A 9,137-nucleotide genomic window follows, 5' to 3' on the forward strand; every position below is an offset into this window, starting at 1 on the left:
GTGCGCGCTCACGAAAGTGACCAAGAAACTTCATTAAATAAGTTTGAGGTTTCTTTGAAGTAGGTAACTTTCTTAAGTGTCTTAGTGGGAACCAAAGCTGTTTATGTTTAGTTATTGTGCCGTCCTTTGTTCTCATTTACATGTGTGTACATGTTTGCAGAGCTTGACGGAGTGTTCGCTAACACCTGCGAACCTCACATTCTCTCATTTTTACCTCCTGCAGTGAATGCACACCTGGATACACATGCACACGCACATACTCAAGTGGAAACACAAACACACCAGCTCCTTTTGCTGAAATTTTCAGGTCTTCACTGATTGTTTGGCTGATTTTTTTTTTTTTTTTGGATTCAGCTCCCTATCATGATGTGATTTTTCGCTGTCTTGATGTGTTTGTATGTGTGTGTGCTGTAAGATTGCAATCAGCCACCACTGTGTGTGTGTTTTCACCTGCGTGTCATTATTTCCAGCCAAATCAGTGGCTAAAGCTGTCGTGTTCGTGTTGGTCTTACCTGACACATGGTCCTGCAGCACTGTCACGTATTGTACTATTTATGTAAATTAATTTGTATGTCAGCTCTGCAGAAGTCATTCCCAGGATTCTTAGCATGGCTAGGTTTATTTGCGAAAAATTGTGTGTGCCCCTGCTTAAAGTAAACTGTGTGTTAGCAAGTGCACAGTATAATCATCGCTCTGAGTAAACCTGTGTGTGTGTGTGTGTGTGTGTGGTGTCTGTAGCGTGCAGTGCTGCGTGGAGGACGGGCGCGGTATGAGCAGAGAGACAGCTGCCCTGACAGATGCCAGGAGGCAGGACCCCACTGGGGAGCAGGGGGGGACGGAGCTGGCACTCACTCACCCCAACGGAAACACCATGGGCTGCAGAGGAAGTGGGCAGGGGGAGAGACCCTGCTTGTGTGTGTATGTGTGTGTGTGTGCGAGGTGTAGATGATTCTCCCTTCATCTCAGCTTGTGTACGGCAGGGACAGTTTAAAAAACACTTGAAAGTGCAATGAGGCAGATAACATTAACAGTTTCCCTCATACCTGCTGGAATAATTACATGCTATCAGGATGCTAGCAAACACTGCCACTGTTTGTTCTTTTAGAAATTACCATTATCTGCTATTTCAAAAGTCCTGGACATCAAAGTTGACCTTCACTGTTCAGTATTTCACTAACAACAACATCTTGTTAAAGGCATTTTAATGGCCATATGAGAATGTAGTACCATGGGATTGTTCGATTGCTAGCTAAGGTATCACATATCATACTGTATGCTGTATTTATATTAGTGCTTAAAAGTTCAGCATGGGATATTTTCGTACTACAATATTGTTTCCATTTCCAGGGTACTTTTTTAGTTAATGTTACTGATTTATTATAATGTAATAAACATATTAGTTTATTCATCCAAATCAGCAAGTTTGCACTAGAATATATAGGGCAGGACTCTTATTTTGCTTTTTAAATAAATTAGTTTGGATATTTTTGATAGCAGAATGTGCTATATGCATAGCTGGTGTTATTCAGCCAATGATAAACTTCCCATGAAAGCTTAATGTGACTGTTTCAAAAGGTTCCTTTAAAGCATTGATGTTGCAATGTAATTACATACATTTAGTTAAATTAGCCTTCATTTAGTTGTTCAAGCATAAAACAAGATGAAAGACCGTGTAAATGCTAGCACCGTAAGTATCAGCAGGCTAACACTGAAACTCTATTAAAAATACTGAGGTAAAATAAATAGTCATATTTTGAAGACATGGCAGAGTAAAATGGGATTTAATGCAGTGCTTCTTGTCCGATCCGAGACCCACTTTACTTCGTGTATCTATCAGGCAGCGAAGATCACTGATTCTTAAAGAAATCAGACCTTAAACATGTCAATTTTATAATGGAAAGACAGTTCACCGGAAGTGCTGAGGCTGGCTGGCTGAAATGGAAAGTCTGGGTTGATATACCCCATTAAGGATTTTTATTATTAACTTACATTTAAAAGTTCAGGTTCAGTTTTTATTTTTTGTACGTTTGTATTTAATATAATGCTAATTGATAATGCTAATGTTTGCATTTCTATCAGAAATTAGGAGTACTAAGGACGAGGTGACAAAAACAGTATGACAGAGGAGAAATGTCTAGAGGTGAATAGAGGAGATGAAGGCTGGACTCTCGGAAACTTGTTCTGTTACAGATGACCCACTTCCACACACCAGCTCGATCTCTTTCTCTCTTTATAATACATGTGAGTCTCACACTCTTCTCCCTGATGTCCACACATGCAGAATCAATTTATAAAATAAATATCCAGGTGTTGGAAATCATGATGTAATAAAGCCATACTAACACTAAAATGCAGATTAATAAGTAAAACAGATCACGTTTATCAATATTTGCTTATGTTTTGCTATGTCTGTCAGTCTTTCCGAAGTAAGCTTTCACACACAAACCATTTTTATTTTTTATTTTTTGGTTTTAGCCATTGATATATATATATATATATTTTTTTTAAGCTTGATGTCTTTAAAAAGTGTGTTCACCTGTTGGTTCTTTTTAGTCTGGACACATTTAAAAGCACATTTAGTCCTGGGGTAAGCTTAGTTTGCTGGTCTAAATGTACTTGTTGCATGCTCATTATACCAGACAAAAGTCTTGTCGCCTTTCCAAGTTTTAGGAATAACAAATAATAACTTCATATCTTGGTACACTTATTTTACCCAAATAAAATATGATAATGTTTTGATTTTTAATTATTTAATTAGGACAGTAAGATCTGACTTTGCTTAGACAAAAGTCTTGTCTCTTAACAGGAATAATGTGGAGTATAAAATATAGAGTCATGGTGCAGTGAAAAAAAAAATGTTGTGTGTGACTCCCATGAGCTTGACAAAGTTCATCAAGATTCTTTGGATTCATGTTCATTGCCTCCTACTTCTTTTTTTTACTTCAGACATGCTCAATAATGTTTATATTTGGTGACTGGGCTGGCCAAACCTGGAACACCTTGACCTTCTATGTTTTCATGAACTTTGATGTGGAGGCTGAAGTCTGAGATACCATTTTTTTTCTGCGTATTATTCATACTATATTTTTTTCTTCACCAAACTTGACTGATTTCAAGTTATTATTTGTTGCTCTACAACTGGAATCGACAACAAGAATTTTGTCGGTTAGTGTATATACAGTGAACAATTGTTTTATTATTATTTTTTATCCACAGAGAACTACTAAAGCATGTGAAGGTGTCTAAATAGTGGGATGAATTCATCTGGTGCAAAGAGACAGCATTTCTGATACACATACTAAACTAATGACCAACATAGTTCCTGAGAAGAAAAAAAAAGCAGGTAATGTTGAGCAATTTGTTCTTTTTTTGACACCCCACTTACTTTTATTGGTACATTCAGTTGTTGTTGGGCCTGTGTTGTATTCATATTTTCCGTTGCACCACATTTGAATTTGCATGGAAATGGACCATAACACATCTTTTCAGTGCTCTCGATCCGACTGTTCGGTGCACACCAAGGTTCAGATGTCAGCGTTAGCGCTCAATTAAATGAACTGCACTAACCGAGCAATCGCACCAGAGTTTGCTTTAATCAAACCAATCCTGCCAAGTGTGAACACACATTAAAAATGTGTCCCAAGACCCCCAGTGCTTTGTTTCATTCAAATTCTGAACACAAGTCTCCATAGCTAGCAAAAGCATGAGGTAGAGTTGTCATAATAGCGACTTTTATTTAATACCTGACTAAAGTATTACAACAATTTACTGATACTACAACTAAAACAAAACAGAAGTGTGAATAAACGAGGAATCATTTTCCACAATGGTGTATCCTAATACTTTTCTAGTACTACAAACACAAACATGAAACGGGCACATCAAATTTGAATTGCTGAAGTGGTAATGAGAATTTCACAAAGCGGCAAACAAGCTCTCAAAAACTCCCTTCTGTCCCTCAGAGGAGTGTTTGCACAATTGCTGAGATCATGACATTAGCTCGAGCTCCCAAAATAGGCTGGTCACACAATATTTCACAATCTAGTCATTTTGTTGTTTTATTTTAGCTTTGTAATTAAATATATGATCCACGCTATGAGAAATTTTCCAGAAATTAAAGTATGTTATGGCATTAATAAGGATTTTTGTGACAAATAATCATTTGGCTTGTGTTACATTTAATTGTGCTTTTAAATCTATGACCATGTTTTTTTAAATAGACTTTTTAAAAATGTTAAAGTTGACTGCAAATTAGTCCCAAATTTGCTTTTCATCATGTCTGGTGCCCAGTGACTTGACAGCACATCATGTCAGAAATACAAGTTGAGTGGCAGGAAATTTGCTTATCTTTTACTTTGCGTCTGGTATTAGTGCATTATTACTTTGCTATTTACGTCCATAAATACATAGACACAATGTAAACAAGCAGTGCTTTCAGTTTCATGCTTGTTTCAAGTTCTAACTAAGCAATATCAGCCACTATCTAACTATAAGCAAATGACGAATCACACCTGTTGTGAAGTAATTCTCTAGTATCCAGTATCATTAATTTTTTTAGCTTAGTCCCTTATTCATCAGGGATTGCCACAGCGAAATGAACCGCCAACTATTCTGGCAGTGAATGTTCTTCCAATTGTAACCCAGTACTAGAAAACACCCATACACTTTCACATCCACACACATTCAAACACTATTTCACACAGAAATGCCAGCTGACCCAGTGAGGTGACAGTGCCAACCACAGAGCCACAATACCACCATATCTAATATCAACATAATGTTATTTCTAAACTGAAATGTATTCTTTCTTTTAATCTGGATACCATTATTTATGCCTTTGTGTCATCGGGCGTTTATTATTGTAATTCTGTACATATAGGTCTTTCTTATTGTTATCTATCATGTCTTCAATTAGTATAGAATTCTGCAGACTTTTGAGTTGTACAAAGAAGAGAGAGAACTACTACAGTTTTGGCTTCCTTACACTGCTTAGCTGTAAAAGCTAGAGTTGATTTTAAGATTCTTTTGATGATTAAATCATTGTGCGGCAATACCTTAAAATATATAGCTGAATGTTGCCGTGGAATCGCTCCGGACATCCCAGTTTGAATTCGGACTGGTGGACCTTTCCCAATCACACCCCCTCTCCCTCCCACTTCACTTCCTGTCAGCCTACTGTCCTGTCAAATAAAGACAAAAATGGCAAAAAAAAAAAAAAAAAATATATATATATATATATATATATATATATATATATATATATATATATATGTGTGTGTGTGTGTGTGTGTGTGTGTGTGTTTGTATCTATCTATCTATCTATCTATCTATCTATCTATCTATCTATCTATCTATCTATCTATCTATCTATCTATCTATCTATCTATCTATCTATCTATCTATCTATCTATCTATCTATCTAAATTAATATTAAGTATTAAGAAATTGTAAACTTACTTCACATCTTCACATCCAGCAGAAGCATAATCCAGCAGCAATTAATGACTGTGATGACAAAATGACAGAGAGTGGAAACGTTGTAGTTTTGTATTAGTAGTAATAGTTGTCATTGCTGTAGTAGTACCAGTAGTAGTAGATGTTGTAGTAGCAGTTGTTGGTGTAGTAGTATCAGCAGTAGAAGTAGATGTTATTGTAGTAGTAGCAGTTGTTGGTGTAGTAGTATCAGTAGATGTTGTAGAATTATTAGTAGTAGTAGATGTTGTTGTAGTAGCAGTCGTTGTCGTTGGTGTAGTAGTATCAGTAGAAGTAAATGTTGTAGTAGCAGTTGTTGTTGTAGTAATATCAGAAGTAGTAGTAGATGTTGTGGTAGTAGTAGTAGACGTCGTGCTGTAGTAGATGTTGTAATAGCAGTTGTAGATGTTGTAGTAGATGTTGTGGTTGGAGTATCGTTGTAGTAGACATTGTTTTAGTAGTATCAGTAGTAGTAGATGTTGTTGTAGTAGTATCAGTTGAAGTAGTTGTCGTTGGTGTAGTAGTATCAGTAGAAGTAAATGTTGTTGTGGTAGTATCAGTCTTAGTAGATGTTGTAGTATTATCAGTATTAGTAGTTGTCGTCGTTGGTGTAGTAGTATCAGTAGAAGTAGATTTTGTAGTAGCAGTTGTTGTTGTAGTAATACCAGTAGTAGTAGTAGATGTTGTGGTAGTAGTAGTAGTCGTCATTGGTGTAGTAGATGTTGTAATAGTAGTTGTTGGTTTATTAGTATCAGTAGTAGTAGTAGATGTTGTGGTTGGAGTATCGTTTTAGTAGACGTTGTAGTAGTATCAGTAATAGTAGACGTTGCATTAGTAGTAGTAGATGTAGTAGCACTTGTTTTTGTAGTAGTATTAGTATTAGTAGTAGTAGTAGATGTTCTAGTTATAGTATCAGTAGTAGTAAATGTTGTGGTAGTAGTATAAGTAGTTGTAGATGTTGTAGAAGTATCAGTGGTATTTTTTTTGTATGTAATTTGTATGTATATCTAGTTACCTTTACATGGGCACGCACACGCAAACATATGCACCTCTCAGTACCTGACTGTATTGTTGTTGTTTTTTTGTTTCTTCATCTGTTTTTTGTTGTTTTGTTCTCTTTGTATGTGATCCCAATTTGTGTACCTCTCACATAATCTAAAAAAAAGTATAGTGCTTTTAGACTCAATTATAGGGATCAAGCTTTTAATGTTATATTCAACCCGGGCTCATTGTGGAAACGTAGCCCCGCGGTCGTTTCTGCGGACCGCGATTTACGTCCCGGGAGGTACGTATTCGAGCGTATTTTGTTTTCGCGGATCCGCGAGAGGCCGCTGTGCGCGCTTTTTCGCGTCTCCGGCATCTCTCGGGAGCGCGCGTCGTTCGCGCTCGTGCAAAAAGCCGCCGGATCGGAAAAAAAAAAAGCAAAAGCCCTCGTCTTTGATTTCGACCGCGTTTTCGGATCCTGCCGCGTTCTCGCCCTTATTTTTCGGATTCCGTTTTTCGTCTTACCTGATTTCCGGAACCTGCTGTTCCCCGGACTCGATCCCGGTCGTCGTCCACCGCGGCCGGCTCCGGCTCCTCCTCCGGGGCCTCCGCCGACGCAACGCTGTGAGCTAAGCGGACAAACTGATTGCATCAAGAAAGCCCTCCACTCGCAGGTGAGCCGTCGGCCGGCGAGCACGAAGAGGAGGGGCGGCCTTTACGTACCTCCGGCCACGTAAATCGCGGTCTCCAGAAACGTCTGCGGGGCTACGTTTCCAGAATGAGCTTGGTTTGGTTATATTATTGTTGACTTTTGTTGTTGTTGAAAGTGTCATTGAATTTGTGAATCCATGTTTTTTTGCTGGAATTCACTTTGGTCAATGACAGTTGTTTTAAATGTGCTACAGATATCATTTGGCATTGTATTGTAGTACCGGTATATCATGCTACTAACCAGTACTTGAATTCCAGCAGTGGTAAGAATAAGAATTTTACAAAGCACCAAATAAGCTCCCAAGAACTTCCCGCCGTCCCTCAGAGGAGTGGTTTTCACAATTGCTGAGATCATGACTTTAGTTTTATGTCACTTGGCTTCTGGAATTAGGCCGGTTAAGTGTCTGTAAACTGTGTTAGCTGCAGTGCAGATCTGGTCCAGCTGCACGTCTGCGCAGGAGGAAGTGTTGCCATGGAGAGTCCGACTGAAGGAAGGGCCAGAGACACTGTCCTCTGTTCACTGCAGCTGTTCTCCCGATGTGTGTCAACGGCGCCTCGCTGAGTGGGTGTGTGTCGGAGAGCAAAAATAGTTGTGCGCAAATGAAAAACAAATGGTTTGTGCTTGTTTTCCATTACTGCTGTCCAGGTGATGGCATGAAGACTGGCTTAACCTTGCTTTTTTCTCTCTCTTTTAACACGGAGTTTACATCTGATGGGTGTGCCGGTGTCCTTCAGCTCTGTGGTGGCTGATCAGTCTCCAACCATCATTTCAGTCTGGGAGTAAAGCAATGATCTCACTCGTCAAACTACAATATTGTCACTACAAGTCACAAAACAAATCAGTCTTTAGCTTATATGATTTCATGAGCTGGGGTCTGAAATTTGAACAAAGTCTAAATTTCAGGGTTTCCTCTGGAGTTTTAAGACTTTAACATTAGGTTAGTTTTAGGTTGTGACCTTAGGTGACCAAAATCTCTAGCCAGCGTCTAAGACAACATTATTTTAATGTTCATTTACAACATTAAATTACATTGATATTGGTTGATTTTAGGTTGTGTTGAAAATTGAACAAAATCTAACATTGATCCAACATCTTAAACCAATGGCATATTGGCTTAAAATACTGACATTTATTTGCCATGTATGGCAACCAAAATCCAATGTCTGATAGACGTCATATTGGTAACATCCACACAACATCAAGTTGAAACATCATTAGATGTTGATATTTGGTTTATTTTTGGCAGGATGTTGAACTGGGTTGGGTTTGGTTGGGTTCTGAAATCAACGCGATTTTCATTTCCAAACAAAATGCAACGTCCCCACGACAATGGGGTACAATGTCAATCTACTGTCATGTTGATATCCTGTGCCTGCTGGGTACAAAAGTCTAAATATTGTGCAATTCTTTATTGCTTAAATTAGGTGGGTGGGCTTGACAAACCACCTGTAGTTGACACTCTTTTCCTATCTGTATGCACTAAACATCTTTGTATAAGCACTTCATGCTTCATGGATATCATTTGTGCAGTTCTGAGTGTGCTCCACACAGGTGGTCTTGACAAACCAGCTGTTGGACACACTCTCTTCCCTCCATATGCACCAGATGCTTTCTTGTCAATACTCCACGTTTCTGAAAATAATAATTGTGCACTCTAATGACTTGAGTACTTTAGTACTTGTAAATTGCATTGCATTTTTAGAAACTGAAAGTTTTAAGTTGTGGCTGGTTTCCTAGTGATGGGTTGCTGCATAATACATGTCTTGGATAAGTTGGCGGTTCATTCCACTGTGGTGACCCCTGATTAACAAAGAGACTAAAGCCGAAAAGTGAATGGATAAATAAAGTTGTGGCTGGAAGGGTATTTGCTGCATAAAACATATGCTGGAATAGTTGGTTGTTCATTCTGCTGTGGCGAACCTGAAATAGCAACGCAATCTCACAGCAATTGATAACTTTTTGATTTAGT

At 38.3% G+C, this 9,137-nt stretch overlaps 1 long non-coding RNA gene across 1 annotated transcript; it reads left to right on the top strand.

The window, feature by feature from the left end:
• On the top strand, positions 1-8,824 carry LOC147831944 (uncharacterized). Its single transcript, XR_015520490.1, has 4 exons — positions 1-2,241; positions 3,217-3,343; positions 7,588-7,781; positions 7,870-8,824. It is a non-coding gene; the product is annotated as an uncharacterized LOC147831944 (long non-coding RNA).
• The last annotated feature ends 313 nt before the right edge of the window (positions 8,825-9,137 follow it).

Source organism: Danio rerio, chromosome 21, assembly GCF_052040795.2.
Source record: "Danio rerio strain M-AB ecotype USA chromosome 21, GRCz13ab, whole genome shotgun sequence".
Taxonomy (NCBI): Eukaryota; Metazoa; Chordata; class Actinopteri; order Cypriniformes; family Danionidae; genus Danio; species Danio rerio.